Source organism: Gorilla gorilla, chromosome 7, assembly GCF_029281585.2.
Source record: "Gorilla gorilla gorilla isolate KB3781 chromosome 7, NHGRI_mGorGor1-v2.1_pri, whole genome shotgun sequence".
Classification (NCBI taxonomy): Eukaryota; Metazoa; Chordata; class Mammalia; order Primates; family Hominidae; genus Gorilla; species Gorilla gorilla.
Genome location: NC_073231.2, coordinates 50,114,416 through 50,131,565, shown reverse-complemented (window position 1 = coordinate 50,131,565; position 17,150 = coordinate 50,114,416). Strand labels below are relative to the sequence as shown.

At 36.4% G+C, this 17,150-nt stretch overlaps 1 protein-coding gene and 1 pseudogene across 9 annotated transcripts in view; one reads left to right on the top strand and one right to left on the bottom strand.

Moving 5' to 3' along the window:
• Window positions 1–17,150, bottom strand: part of NCOA2 (nuclear receptor coactivator 2) — a 295,300-nt gene that overhangs the window by 151,312 nt on the left and 126,838 nt on the right. The window lies entirely within an intron of this gene.
• LOC101144601 (transcription factor BTF3-like) lies at window positions 12,847–13,370 on the top strand (annotated as a pseudogene).

The following is a 17,150-nucleotide window of genomic DNA, read 5'->3' as shown; positions in this document are numbered from 1 at the left end:
TATTATTTTTTGGCCTGAAACTTCCAAATGAATTTTAACTCTAAACCAACAAGGTAGAGTCTAATGAGGATGAAGGGTCTATCTACATGTGGGGCTAAGGTAGGCACATACCTAACCATTTGCTTTAAACATTATAATGAACAAATTAACTGTTCAACTTCTAGTGTTAACTATCACAAGCACAATTACACAGTCAATTTAAAATTACTGAATAGTACACTAACATCCATGTTCTACTCTTAAAGATACTAAGGCTGTCAATTTGTTTTCCTTAAAAGCAGGAACAGTAACACTTATTTTAAAGGGAATCTATTCCTTAAAAAATGGACTGAACAGACACTTCTCAAAAGAAGACATTTATGCAGCCAAAAAACACATGAAAAAATGCTCACCATCACTGGCCATCAGAGAAATGCAAATCAAAACCACAATGAGATACCATCTCACACCAGTTAGAATGGCAATCATTAAAAAGTCAGGAAACAACAGGTGTTGGAGAGGATGTGAAGAAACAGGAACACTTTTACACTGTTGGTGGGACTGTAAACTAGTTCAACCATTGTGGAAGTCAGTGTGGCGATTCCTCAGGGATCTAGAACAGGAAATACCATTTGACCCAGCCATCCCATTACTGGGTATATACCCAAAGGATTATAAATCATGCTGCTATAAAGACACATGCACACATATGTTTATTGCGGCACTATTCTCAATAGCAAAGACTTGGAACCAACCCAAATGTCCAACAATGATAGATTGGATTAAGAAAATGTGGCACATATACACCATGGAATACTATGCAGCCATAAAAAATGATGAGTTCATGTCCTTTGTAGGGACATGGATGAAATTGGAAATCATCATTCTCAGTAAACTATCGCAGGAACAAAAGGCCAAACACTGCATATTCTCACTCACAGGTGGGAATTCAACAATGAGAACACATGGACACAGGAAGGGGAACATCACACTCTGGGGAACATCACACTCTGTGGGGTGGGGGGAGGCGGGAGGGATAGCATTAGGAGATATACCTAATGCTAAATGACGAGTTAATGGGTGCAGCACACCAGCATGGCACATGTATACATATGTAAGTAACCTGCACATTGCGCACATGTACCCTAAAACTTAAAGTATAATAATAATAATAAAAAAAATGGACTGTCAAGTAAAAGTCTCTAGCTAAAAAATGATTAACAACTAAAACATTTACAAAACGCTTACCAACAAAAGGGAATAATCACAATAATTACTGAAACATAAACTAGTGAGTGAACAAAGCAGACATTTTACTGGGAAATGCCAGACCACCCAAGCCCCTATTATAGGTGATAGTAAAGATAAAACAGCGTATTACATAAAAGGTAACTCTTCAAAGCTAACCCTCTCCCTTGCTTATATGACAATATGCTTTTATAGAAAAAAATTAAAAAAAGTACAAAATGGTAGGCATGCTCCAGATGAGGGGGAAAAAGTGGATACAGCAAACAGTGAATATGATGGCCAACCACTGCAGATAAATCTAAGTCTTCATTTAGGAAAACATGTAAAATAAGTTAAAAATTTAAAAATTCAGTATATATAGAAGATATTATAAAATAATTATAATACAAAAAATTAGCAAGCACCTCACACTCTAATACCGTCTCAATATCAAAGCTTCAAATTAATTTTGAGACCAGTGAATATTTATTGATTGCTTATTAAGTGCTAAGCCTAATGGTAAACACTTTATATACATCTCCTTTAACAACACCCCTATGAAGCAGATATTTATAGTATCCCCCATTTTATAGTAACTGTCAGAGCTTGATTTCAAACCCAGAGTCTCACTTGGTTCTTTTAACTATTATCATATTCACTGTACTAACTTTCATGTAATTTTAATGATTAAGCACATGCACAGGATAATCAACATGTCCAGTCCTCTGGTCCTACAGGAGTTACCATATGGATTTTTAAAACTTACACACCTTAAAGTACCTTTACAAAGAGGAGAGAAGATGGGAAAGTTGAATCAGGGTTACTCTTAATTGCAGTTCCTTGAATCATAGCCCAAATACGAGCTTGGCTGGTACTGCTGCGGGAAAGATTCAAAGGCAAAATCAAGCACCCATGCTGCCAGGCAAGGCCAGGTCTCTCAACAAGTGGAATACCAACTTTTAAACAGGTTGGACATTTAATAGAGGAAGGACAACGGGGCCAGTGGACACAAGTGCTAAAAAAACAGTGGCGGTCAATGTGGGACGAGGCAAGAAGGCCTGAGAAGGCTGCTGTAATTTCAGCCTTGATGCAATAGAGATTGTATTTCTTTTATCTTTAGGGAAGTGAAGTACAGTAGTCCCCCTCATCCTCGAGTGGATGCCTGAAACCACAGATACTACTGAACTGTATATACACCGGTTTTTCCTATGCACAGATACCTATAAAGTTTAACTTATAAATTAGACACAGTAAGAGATTAACAACAATAGTTAATAATAAAATAGAATTATAACAATATACTGTTTACAATTTCAGATAGAAAATTCATTATTACTATAGATTTTGGCAACCTCAGCCTATGATTGTTTTTGTCAATAACTTTCACTTTTTCACTTAAAGGAAGCACTTTACGGCTTCTCTTCAGAGTATCCGAATTGCCAGCATCAATACTCTTGTGCCTTGGGGCCATTATTAAGTCAAATAAGGGTCACTGGAACACTAGCACTGCGATACCTAGACAGTGGACCTGATAACCAAGCCGGCTACTAGGTGACTGATGGGTGGGTGGCACATAGAGTGTGGAGATGAGGGACAAAGGGAGGATTCCCCTCCTGGGCAGGACAGAACAGGATGGCAGGAAATTTCATCACAATGCCCAGAACCGTATGCAATTTAAAACTCATGGATTATTTCTGGAATATTCCATGCAATAAATTTGGGCCACAGTTGACCGCAGATAACTGAAACCATGTATAAGGGTGCACAACTGTAGTGACCAAACAGATTACTCCGTTTCATGTAAGTGGTATGATCCTTTTTCCAAAAAAAGGTCATCTTTTTCACCAAAGTTGATCTGATATAGAGTTCTATCATACTAACAGAGCTAGTTAACCAAGGGTTAAAAATTCCACCTGAAGTATTTGGAATACACATCAATATCTGTAAGTCAATATAAAAAACATCACCGGGAGGCTGAGGCAGGAGAATGGCGTGAACCCGGGAGGCGGAGCTTGCAGTGAGCCGAGATCGCGCCACTGCACTCCAGCCTGGGCGGCAGAGTGAGACTCCATCTCAAAAAACAAACAAACAAACACAATCACCCTACAGCTAAATGGGCAAAATACATTAACAGGCAATTCAGAAGAAGGAATCAGAATGGCCACTGTGCACTGTGTAATCTCAACAGTAATTAGAAAACGCATAATGAAACTGAATAGTGAAATACCATTTCATACCCCTCATGTTATTAAAAATTAAGTCTTAAAAAAAACCGTGGGCCAGGCGTGGTGGCTCATGCCTATAATCCCAGCACTTTGGGAAGCCAAGGCAGGCATATCACTTGAGATTGGGAGTTTGAGACCAGCCCGACCAACATGGAGAAATCTCTTCTCTACTAAAAATACAAAATTAGCCAGACGTGGTGGCATCTGCCTGTAATCCCAGCTACTCGGGAGGCTGAGGCAGGAGAATCACTTGAACCCGGGAGGCAGAGGATGCGGTGAGCCGAGATCATGCCATTGCACTCCATCCAGCCTGGGCAACAAGAGTGAAACTCTGTCTCAAAAAAAAAAAAAAAAAAAAGGGATTGGCTGAGTGCAGTGGCTCATGCTTCTAATCCCACCACTTTGGGAGGCTGAGGCAGGAGGATCGCCTGAGGCCAAGAGTTTCAGACCAGTCTGGGCAATATAATAATTAGCTGAACATGGTAGTACACACCTGTAGAATCAGTTCCTTAGGAGGCTGAGGTGGGTGGATCCCCTGATCCCAGGAGTTAGAGGCTGCAGAGAGGTGTGATAGTGCCACTGCATTCCAGCCTGGGCAACAGAATGAGACTCTATCTCTTAACAACAACAACAACAAAGTCTTATACCAAATGTCAACCTATATACTTCAGGCTCCAATGTAAATTGGAATAAACTGAAAATATTTAATGAAGCTAAAAATCACATAAAACCCAGTCTAGGGATATTACCCTCATAGGTAATACTCTAAAGAAACTGTCATATCTATGTAAGGTATCATGAACAAAAATGTTCACTGCCGGAATACTTGAAATTGGAAAAAATTAGAAACAACCTAAATGCAGATCAAGAGAAAAACTGATAAATTGTATATGTTCACAAAATGGAATACTGCACAACATTTGACTGACTTGTAACTACATAGATATTATCACCAAAAAAACCCCATAATGTTATAGGAAAAAAAGAAGTTGCAGAATAATATGAATAGTATACTATTTAACTGAGCTTTAAAACCTAAAAAATACTAAATATTATAAACAAATACACAAAGAGTAAACATTTTTTAAATGGGTATAATACACAATAAATTCTGGATAGCACTTACCTCTAAGAAAAGAAGAGAATGATATAAATAATCCAAAAAGGGCTTAAAATTACATGTATGGACTCAACGTCTATGGGGCACAATATTCATAAATTGAAGTCCTGACCCCTAATGTGATAGTATTTGGAGGTGAGGTCTTTAGGGAGTAATTATGTTTAGAGGAGGTCATGAGAATGGGATCCTTATGATGGAATTAGTGTCCATGTAAGAGACCAGAGACTTCCCCTTCTCTCTTTCTTTCTCTCCCTGCCATGTGAGGATGCAGCAAGAAGGCCGCCATGTGTAAGACAGGAAGAGAGCTCTCACTGGGATCCATGCTGGCACCATGATCTTAGACTCCCTGCCTCTGGAACTGTGAGAAATAAATGTCTGTTGTTTCAGTCACCTAGTCTATGGTATTTTGTTATGACAGCACGAGCTGAAACAGTTAAGTGTTATATTTTTCAACTGGTAAAAAATAACAAAAAACTAAAATCCAGATTAAGTGAATGACATAGCATGGCAGTTCTCAATTAGAGCACACTAACAAGACACTAGTTCTCAGAGAACAACTTTAAGACTATTATCCTATATATAATTCTATTTTTTAAAAAAATACTGACTTCCTCTTCTTCAAAACAATCAGTAATCAGGTTCTGACAAATCTTTTTGATGTCAGAGACACTCAGTCCATTTGGAATGCCATCCCTACTGTTCTGAACCAACGCATAGCCTCTCTCACTAGTCTTTTCACCTCTGATCTATTTTCTCCCCAATTTCCAAATTCACCCTGTGTACCAAGAGCAAACCAGAAACTTCAGTTTTTTGTTGTTGTTGTTTTGTTTGTTTTTTTAAAGAGACAGAGTCGGCTGGGCGTGGTGGCTCACGCCTGTAATCCCAGCACTTTGGGAGGCTGAGGGATCACGAGATCAAGAATTTGAGACCAGCCTGGCCAATATGGTGTAACCCCGTCTCTAATACAAAAATCTCTAAAAATACAAAAATTAGCTGGGCGTGGTGGCGCATGCCTGTAGGCCCAGCTGCTCAGGAGGCTGAGGCAGGAGAATTGCTTGAACCCAGGAGGCAGAGGTTGCAGTGAGCCGAAATCGCGCTACTGCACTCCAGCCTGGGTGACAGAGTGAGACTCCGTCTCAAAAACAAAAACAAAAACAAAAACAAACAAACAAAAAGAGATGGAGTCTTGCTCTGTCACCCAGGTGGGAGTACAGTGGCACGATCACAGTTTATTGCAGCCTCAAACTCCTGGGCTCAAGTGATCCTCCTACCTTAGCCACCTGAGTAGGTGGGACTACAGGTGCAGGTCACCATGCCCAGCTTCAAGGGCAAATCAATCTACATAAAATGTTACTTTGGTAATGTCACTTGTTAGCTCCTGGAATTTAACTCTTTGACAGCAGCCATTGCTGAACAATACAATGAAAACTCCTTAATCTAGCATGTAAAGGTCTTTAAGCCTGGCTCAAAGCGGTTATTTCTAACTGTACCTTCCATTACTCTATATAAATGGCTCCCTCTAGCCAAACTGCTCTATTCAAAGCCCTGCATGGGCTTTGCTCATTCTCACCTCTTCTTTGGTCATCCTGTGTCTCCTGTTTGGAATGCCATCCTCTCTAACACCACCTTTCTCACAGTATCTAAATTTTAGTTGTCTTCTAAGACCTTGCCACACAAGTCTTATCTAATCCATAAATGCCTCCCTAACCAATACACTCTAATTTAGACTCATTCATTCAATCAATCAATATTTATTGGATGCCTAGCATGTGACAGGAGACACAGTTCTAGGGGCACTCACAGAATGCCTATATATATACTACACATGAATTAAATACTGTTTTGCTCTTTTTGTTAATGTATATGTCAATCTCAACTACACTATGTGCTTCTTAAAGACAAGGAGTTCATTTATCCCACAGGGCAATAACGTAGTACTTTGTGTTTAGGGTTCAACATTCTCTGGCTAAATTAATTTTGAAATAAGTCATAATCTTCTAATTTTTTGACCCAAAATAATCAATGCCTATCCTTGGAACTTTGAACAATTACAGCATTTTCTTGTGATGTATATATACATCTATACAAGAACAATGGACTTGGAGTCAGAAGGTCTGTGTGAAACTTGGGCTCCACTGTGCACCACCTCTGGCCATATTACCTTCTCTGTACATTAATCTCCATAAAATGAGAATATTTACACCTACCTGTGAAGATGTTCATGACTGCTATGAGGCATAAGTAAATTAGAAAAAGACGTATTTTATTGTGCTAGAAGCATGCCTCACACTCATTCATGAATCCAACAAACTTTTACTAGGTTATTTTCAACAGATGCCAATATCCTCATTTCCCACCAGAAGAGCTAATAAAGATCTGTTTCCTTTCTGGTTTTTTTTTTTTTTTTTCCTTTGAGATAGGGCCTCGCTCTGTCACCCAGGCGGAGTGCAGTGACAATCACAGCTCACCGCAGGCCTCAATCTCCCAGACTCAGGTGATCCTCCTGCCTCAGCCTCCCAAGAAGCTGGGACTACTGGCATACGTCACCATGCCCGGCTAATTTTTTATTTTTTATTTTTTTGTAGAGATGGGGTTTCGCCATGTTACCCAGGTTGGAAGATCCATTTCCTTTCTGCTAGGTGATGGAAATGCTGTCTTTGACTAGTAAGTGAAAGAAAGGAATACCTACAGAAATATTCAAATATTCAATTAAAATATTTGAATTACATATTAAATAATCTCAAGGCCATAAAATTCTATATTTAAAATGTCTTTATTCTATTTATCACATAAGGCACAAACGTTAGGTATTTATAACCTTGCTAAAAGCACCAATGAAAATGGGATTTGGAAAAGAATAGAGAAATTAACAAAATTGCTAATTATAATAAATATGATCAAGAAAACTTTGAATTCCTCTTTCATAAAATCGTTTTTCATATTTGACTTCCTATTTGAAGCAGGATATGTGGGAATTCATTATTGATCAACTAGCTAGCCTACCTGGTTTTTCAGAAGAATTATCAACCTCTGTTAGGAATCCCTGCTGCTCCTGCTGGATGCAGTTGCCCACAAGAGAAGCAGCTGCTTTTAAAATCAATTTTAGATTGACTACAATTTGGAGCCTACCCTTGGGACCTTCATTTGGAGCTCATATTTTAAACCACAATTTGGTCTCTATCCTCATTGTCTTTATATACAAGGCTCATCTCTCTTAATCCACAGTGGCTCAAAACCTCTCATTATCTCTCTGTTTCAGCTACTTGAGAAGTCCACTGCCCATCTTTGACATCCACCCCAGAAAGATAATTTCAAGTAGACCATCTAGCCTACATTATAGGGCTCCTCATGTACCCTCTAAATTTAATGATACTCAATCTAGCCATTTTTACATGACATGGCAACAAACAGAAATTTGAACATTTACCATTCAGTTTACAGGCAAAATCTTACATTAGGTACAGTCTGACTATTTTTATTTGACTATTTTTCCCTGTATTTTTCTAAGTCACCTTTTCTATACCATAACATAAAATTTAGGTAATTACTATATAATGCTTAAGATTATAGGCTCTGGTGTGACACCAGTTCAAATCTGGGCTGCAATGGTTATTAGCTATGTTAACTTAAAAAAATTACTAATATTTTTAGGCCCCAAGAGCAAAAACCGTCACTACTGCTTCACGGGTTTTTATTAATATTAAATGAGTTAGTACAAGTAAAACTGAAAAGCACCTAACATGAATTCTGTACAAATCCTGCATTTTTAACATGGAGTAACAGTAACACTAGTTACTGGAGTAATAAGCTATAAATATATTTTCAATGCTTAATAAGACTGAGCAAGTATCATTTTGGTTAGTAGTCTCTTTTGAGCTTGAAAAATTATAAACACAACTTTCCCAGTTGTCTCCGCAGCTAGTCTGTAAAGATAAATATTTATAGATTTTTCTCCCTCAAATTTATTATTTTAATACAGAAAGTGGTTACTAGAAAAAGCGTGGAAAGTAAGGAAAAGTGAAGGGGGGAGGACATGCATATTTCCACTATATACACTATGTGATATATTTACTTCCAAGAATTTTATAACAAAAATGTAATTTTTAAAATCAGTTATATAAAATTAAATCCTACCATTTCTACCTACCAGTACCATGGAAGTATTTTTCCTTGTTGGTTCAGCCTTTGACAATATAATTTTTAATAGCAGCATAATATTTCAAGTTGAATTCACATATTCTAAAGCAAACATGGGCAGGACCTTCTTGTGACAACTGCAAGCATACTTGCCATAAAAGAATAGTGATGGGTGGCCTAGGTGCAGTGGCTCACACCTATAATCCCACTGCTTTGGGAGGCTAAGAGTTCAGGAGTTCAAATCTGGGACAAGGACCAGGAGTTCAAGACCAGCCTGGGCAACACAGTGGGGCTCTATCTCTAAAAAAAAATTTAATTTAAGTTAAAAAAAGAAAAAAGAATGTCAGTCGGGATCCACAGTCATGGGAGTGCAAAGTTTTTTCTACAGCACACACACTGGCATCTTTCTAGTGCTTAGTATAGTCAAAACAATGATGGTAGCACTAAGCTAATAAATACAGGAAGAAAAAATATGGAACAAAGTTGTGGCTTCAACTTAAATGTTAATTTTCATTAAGGAACACTTCCAATTTTTCACTAAGACAAACTAACAACTTCAATCAATATACAAAATATACATGTTTGCATTCCGACTTAAGGCAAGTCAACCTAAATTCATCCACAGTAAGAAAAATTCATAGATGTGCCTATGTTGAAACTTAAATTTTCCATCTGGTAGCTTAAGGATACTTTAGGTTATCAGAGATTTTAAAAATACATATAACACACATTTACTGAAACCTAATTATGAATTTTGCCAGATTCAACACATACTACTTTAATTGACTAACAGCAACCAGTAAAAATGTTTCATTTATTTAAAAAATTACCAGCCTGGGCAACATAGACCTCAACTGTTAAAAATTAGCCAGGCTCATTTTTAAATTTTATCCTGGCACATGCCTGTAGTCCCAGCTACTGGGGAGGCTGCGGTGGGAGAATCACTTGAGCCAGGGAGGTCGAGGCTGCAGTGAGCAGTGATCTCACCACTGCACTCCAGCCTGGGTGACACAGTGAGACCTTGTCTCAAAAAACAGGGAGACAAAAAAAAAGAAGAAAAAGGAAAAGAGAACATTAGGGAAGCAGCATGATTTGATGAAAAGAGTCACTGAACTTGGAAGGCAAAAACTTGGATTCATGTCCCAGCATGGCCCTCAACTATGCAACAGCCGAAAAATTGTTTACTAACTCTAGGTCCTAACTTTAAAGTGTAGTCCTTCAATGATGTGATTCCTACTGTCTCTTCCAGCTCTAAAGTAAAGATGCTAAGAAATAAAGATGATAATGCTACCATTATCTGGCATGCAACTGACGGCCATGCGACAGGCGACTTATTGATGTACATCAAATCCTAAACCTGTAATTTTGTTCAGCAGTGTCCCAGATAGTGTGTGCTGTAGTCGGGGTGGCTGGCGGGGGTGAGGGGGTAGCAGGTAGGCACAGCGGCCACTATAATCCCATTATTTGTTATATAAATGTATTGTTTTCTTTAAAAGTAAAAAAACCATAAAAAAATTCTGCTTTAGTCTTTTCTGCTACCTTGGTTCCCTATCCCTTTAACAATAACAACAACCAGATTGAAATTAAATATTTGAGTTGCTCTCATTAAAGAAACTTCCATTTACTTTCCTGGTACACAAGGAAAACGATTTTGAAATCTGCCTAATCAACAGACATTAATATTGTCTGTTGAAATAAATATGTTTGCATAGTTATTTTAAAAACACCATATAAAATCATGCTTAAATTCATTTATTTTGAACACATACGTATGAGCAATTAGTCTAAATATAAAGAAAAAGATGAATTATATGAATTTTCAAAGCACATTAAATTAGCATTGAAATTCTATGAACATACTTTAGAATGCTAACTTTGTTAATTTTTTGTTTGTTTGTAATATGCAATAGAGGGTAAGATATATGTTGAAAATACATCTTGGCTCATTAAAAACGCAACACAGGCAAATGCTGTTTTCAAACATCTTTTTAAACCAAGAAGGAGATCTTTGTTTGCCATCTTTCAAATAAACATTCATTTCTGGTCCTGATTCTAAGCAAGATACAGTATAGTAAATGACAGATGTGCTATGTCTTTGAGTTAACAAAAAATAATAAACAAGGTAAGCACCAGAGTACTGTGGAACACACTGAGCTTATTAGTATTAATGTTTTACATATTTCAACTGACTAAATGTAGCTATAAAGGGTACCCTGACTGTAAATTTAAACTGCTATGCTTATGTGAAGACTGTGTAATAAGCAGTCATTATGCTCTTTTGTAATCTCTAATGGGAAAACTAAGAAGTTCTTCCTCCTTTAAAATTAAATGCTTTAATAAAGTAAGATTTTTAGGGGAAAAAACACTCAACTTTTTAAGTTGTAAATTACTAAAAGTTGCTCTCACTAGACTTGACTATTTAGAAACTACAGTGATTAAATGCTTTCCAGAGCTTACATGTTAGTGCTTTCAACATCAAATGTACAATGAGAAACATGTCAGCACTCTGCTCTGCGAAGCTTTGGCCTTCAGTCAGCAACAGTACAGGATGGCCAGGTCCTGCACGACTGAGACAGACAGAAACGCCTTAGCAAACCAGAGCCACCAGATCCATCATTTGCTTCTGACCGCTTGTGCCTACATACTTGCCCTCAACCCACATGTTTGCAAACACAACCTTCTACACATTAAATTAACAGGCTATTCCTTTGCTCCTGAATCACACAGGCTGCCTAATGAAGTTCCTAGCTAAATCTCTCCACTGAAATTACTTTCCATAGGAAAAACTGTACAGATATCCCAGTAAATTGAATAAAGAGATTGAAAAATTGTAGGAATTCTTCACACATGTGTAATTACCAAAGTAAAAAATATTTTAAAGTACGTATTTATTGTTGACTGATTTCCAACTTATGGAAATGTACATACAAACACTTGAAAAATAAAGCTTCAAAAGTACACACTTTTTTTGGATTTTGGAATGTGTTCAAACTTGGCAGAAACTGTGGGATCCTTGAAACATCAAGGTTTTTCACTTTTTCTTCTCCTTTTTTTAAACTGCCTGTAAATTTTCATCACCATTATTCTGCTACAGGTATAGACATGGCTAAAATGCACTGATTCATCCTAGAAGGAGGGATGTTTACAGAAATTAAGCCAGATTCACTCAAAGCAAAGCACAGGCTTCAACATGAAACCCCTACCCCCACCTAAAAAACCTTCTCAGCAGTAACTATCTAACTTATCTACGTGTCTCCTCTACTCTTCCCTTAATTCTTCTGTGTCATGTTTCTGGTTATACTATCATGTGCTTCCAACTTTTTTTCCTTTGATAAGAGTAATTTTAAGAGGCTAATTTTTTTTTCTTACCCCACAGCAGTCTCTTAACTGATTGGTCTGAAATTCCTTTGCTCCACCTCCTAACATCTGTCACAAAAGTCAGATTATAAGTCAACCCAAAGGGGAGCAAGGAGTGTGCATGTAAGAGGCAACACCAGAAAAATGAAACACTAGTGGTTAGGGCATCACTAGAAACCATAATATAGTTTCTATTCTTTATTTGATACAATTGTACAAAAGGACACCATGTTAGATATAACATTAGGCTGAATGTTAATTTCCTAAATAAAAATTCTCTTTAAAGATGTAAAATAATAATCCCTTTATTATTCAATATGTAGAGATTTATTAAACACTTATAAAGTAATAATTTAATATTTACAGTGAAGAAAACTTTCATCTTCATTTTTAAAGTAATCTCTAATACCATCAGAAATATTAACAGTGAAATAAATTAATTACAAGCCAAATTATACAGTGTATGTAGCTACTTAGGTATTTTACTAAGAAAATAACTTTATCTTTGATATTTTCTATTTTAAAAACTTATCTGTGAACTGATTTAATGACCGTGTATATAAATCTGCCAAAATTATTTCAATGGATGAAACAATGAATCAGTACCTATTTATATGCTGCCAAGGCACACCTATAATTTTTTAAATGATGATAAGAGTAGCCTAAAGCAGTGAGCAGACATCTCAGAAATTTCAGTGTAAGTGGTTTTAACTTGCAACATGATGCCAAAAAACTTAGAACAGGGAGCTGCCATCTTGCGTCCCCGTGTGTGTGCACCTAATCTCAGCTGGTTCCCCCGAGACCCCCTGAGCACCAACCCTAGTCCCCCGCGCAGCCCCTTATCTGCTGCGACAAGATGAAAGAAACAATCATGAACCAGGAAAAACTCGCCAAACTGCAGGCAAAAGTGCCCATTGGCGGAACTGCTCACAGAAAGGTGGTGGTTCACAGAACAGCCACAGCAAATGATAAAAAACGTCAATTCTCCTTAAAGAAGTTAGAAATCTCTGGCATTGAAGAGGTGAATATGTTTACAAACCAAGCAACAGTGATCCACTTTAACAACCCTAAAGCTCGGACATCTCTGGCAGTGAACACTTTCACCATTACAGGCTATACTGAGACAAAGCAGCTGACAGAAATGCTACCCAGAATCTTAAACCAGCTTGGTGCAGGCAGTCTGACTAGTTTAAGGACTGGCTGAAGCACTGTCCAAACAATCTGTGGGTGGAAAAGCACCACTTACTACTGGAGAGAATGATGATGATGAAGTTCCAGATCTTGTGGAGAATTTGGATGAGGCTTCCAAGAATGAGGCAAACTGAAGTGAGTCAACTTCAGTGAGTCAACTTCTGAAGACAAAACTTGAAGAAGTTACTGGGAGCTGCTATTTTATATTATGACTGCTTTTTAAGAAATTTTTGTTTATGGGTCTGATAAAATCTAGATCTCTAATATTTTTAAGCTCAAGTCCCTTGGACACTACAGCTCTTTTCAGTTTTTGCTTATATGCAATTCATTCTTTGCAGCTAATTAAGCCGAAGAAGTCTGTGAATAAAGTTTGAAACAAAGGTTAATGAAGTTCTTTGCCTAGTATACAGTTTTATTCTTTATTTCATTGACACCGATCTGTACACAGTAAATCACAGTGTAGTGTAACACAGGTAGTATAAAGTTCTCACGTTTGAAAAAAAAAAAAAAAAACCTTACATCAGGGAAACATTTAACTAAAGCAACAACAAAAACTTGTTTTTTGGTTAAAAGTGCTTGGTGGTTCTCTAATACATATGAGCACCTGAAAAATAATTCAGATCCATATCTACTCCACTAGGATACTGAAGTTTCCAAAGCCTACAGAGCTTCAGCTGATTGTAATTGCTGTGAAGGGCGAGAACCTACCGTGTGCTCAATCTTGCCATCTGTAGGTGCTTTACACAACTCCAGGGCTTTTTAAGTAGGGTCAAAAATTTACAGTTTTTTTTTTAAAACTAATTACCAATCACAAAATTCTTTTGCTTTATGTCATCCTTGAAAAATTCTCTGAATAATTTTGGTAATATCCCATCATAAATTGGCTCAACATTAGCTCTATCCACAAATCTGTTTTACATTCATATTACAAATACAGTCTTTAATGATCAAGCAAATATTTATTCTCATATTTAGCAAAATGATTTTCTTCCAAAATAACTCCGAAAGATACTGCTTATAGAACACAGCAATTATTCTAAGACTCCTTTACAAAATCACTTGTGGCCTGCAACGCAACAATCCCATAAAATATGAACTGAAAAGTATTCATAATCAGGACCTCAATCTCATCGCTACTCGTGAACTCTGTTACCACTGAAGATGCTCGCTCACTCCACTGTCTCACCTCTTAGTGTCCACAACAGAAACACTGAGGCATCATCTCCCGTAATTAAGATTTCGGCTAGAGAACTGGCACAGTAAGTTATACCATTTCCAGACCTAACAGATTTACACTACAATTAAATATATTAAAATTTCTGCACATAAAAAACTCATATATACCTAATCAAAAGGCATCTTTACCCAGCCAGTAGGTTCATCTGTAGTTCTGATTATTTTAAATTATCAGATATTCCAAAAATCAAAATAAGTACAAATATGCCATCTTCTAAAATTCTCTAATTCTCAAGTTTTATTTCTCTCATTTAGAGTTATCAAACTTTACTTGCAAAACTGTATTCTTAATTAACCACAGGAAATTTCCAGTAAACTGAAATTATCACCATAAATTCAGTAGGTATAATGAGAAATCATCTAAGAGTAGAATATAGTCCTTAAAAAGAAATAAGTACTTATATATAGTTGTTCAGCTTATTAAAGAATTGTATTCTTAAAAATACTATATAAATCATGTAAATTTGAATTTTATTTTCAATATGCGAAAGAAATCTAATATTTAAAAGGAAACCTGCTGAGTCCTTTTTTAAAACTGAATAATCTTTAGCAATACAAATGATCAACTCCTACTTAAATTATTTTATATGTAGGAATCTGACATATTAAAACAGGTTGTCTATGTAGTATTACTCTAATTAAAAAAACAAAGAACAGCTAACCAAAGAAGAACAAGCTTTGCGGAGAAAATATGAAAAAAATTTTGAATTAATGTTTCTAATTAGCAAGGGCTTTCACAAAGACATAAAAGCAAATTTTGCTTTCCTGATTAATTAGAACACCAACACAAAGAACTAGACTCTAACTGGCAGTTCTTCTAGAGAACTAGGATGGAACAGATGCAACCAACAGTAGAATATGTGTTAATTTTTAAAAGTGCACTGAAAATCTTGTGTCATGGATATATAGATAGACGATGGTTCTTATGCTTAAACACTTTCAACAACTATAAAGGCCATGTAGCTGGTAGTATAGCAGAAATAGTTTGGCCAAAAAATACTAAACTTTGCAAAGTTTTTGTCCACTTAGCTGTAAGGTAAAATATTGACTGAGATGACCTTTGAAAACATCTAGAATTGTTCCTCTTTCTATGAATGATTCCCTAATTATCAGAGACATATTTCAATATTTGCTGTTAATTTTAATGGAAGAATTTCACAATACACTCAAAGAATACCAATTTCTTCCTCCAAGATAAAAGGAGGCACATATCATTAATGTAAAACGAATATGCCTAAATTAAATGAAAAGAGAAAAAGAAATTAAGGAAGAAATTTGGGACAGGACCCATAACAGCACTGCAATTAAAAAGATAAAGAAAGGAAATTCTCAGGAAAGACAAATAAATCCTCCAGACTTCAAGATGAGAAACTTGCTCTTAGGGGGAAAAAAAAGATTAACATTAAAGAATAGCAAATTGAGGCGATTTAAGAAGTAAATTCAAAATATGGCAGCAAAAACTTCTGAATGCCAAATTTTAAGTACACTGATATAGTTTGGTTGTGTCCCCACCCAAATCTCATCATGAATTGTAGTTCCCATAAACCCCAGGTGTCTAGGCGGGTCGCTGTGGGAGGTAATTGAATTGGGAGGTGGTTTCCCCCATCCTATTTTTGTGATAGTAAGTTATCACTGAGATCTGATGGTTTTATAAGGGGCTTCTCCCTTCACTCAGTTCTCATTCTTCTCTCGCCTACTGCCTTGTGAAGGAAGACATATTTTCTTCCCCTTCTGCCATGACTGTTAAGTTTCCTGAGGCCTTCCTAACCATGTGAAACTGTGAGTCAATTAAACCTCTTTCCTTTATAAATTACCCAGTCTCGGGTATTTCTTCATAGCAGCGTGAGGACTAATATATACACCCATTAGTCTCAAAACAATTCTCTCAAATTCTGATATACAGACCTTTAAAAAACAGACATCATCTACATGGCATTCTAAATTTTCTGATTATTTTCATTCTTTACTAGCCACTTTCATTCTGCTGTCTCGTCTAAGTAAAATAATTTCAGAATGAATAACATAATAAAATGTAAGTATACTAAAGCACAAATACTTTCTCTTAAAAAACAATTTCTAAGACCCCATTTAAGCAGAACCTAGATTTCTCCATCTTGTGTTTTATCCTTCATTCCCCAGTCCCAACCATGGGCAAGCTCTTTAATTTTTTTTCCCTCGGGTTCTTCATCTAAAGCAGGCGTTTTTGTTTTTTTTCCTAATTGCTTCGTGATTACGCAAAAACAAAATGAGACAAATGCCCAAAAATGGTCTGTATAACATTTCTGCAATAAAGCACAAATGACAGAAGTCACTAAAGCTTGAGTGATCCTTAACTGTCCAATTTCCTTCTGAAACTTTACTATACATTAGTACTATCTCTTGCCTTTTCTGTTTTTCCAAGTAATAATCTCTTCTTTTCTCTATTTACCCTAACCTTAAGAAACTCACAATTCAGATGAGAAAATATTTACTGGTTCTTCTGTAAAGATGTTCTAAAGATGTAGCTGTATCTTTCGGTTAAATGAAACTAATCCTGAAACTTTTTTTAAAATAAAATCCCTACATTTTAAAATAAAATATTTGCTAAAATACATGGTTTCTTTACCTTCCTAAATGGTGTTCTTTGGTAATGTTAATAGCAGTATTAAGGGCCAGACAGTTGAGTAAAAAAAAATTAC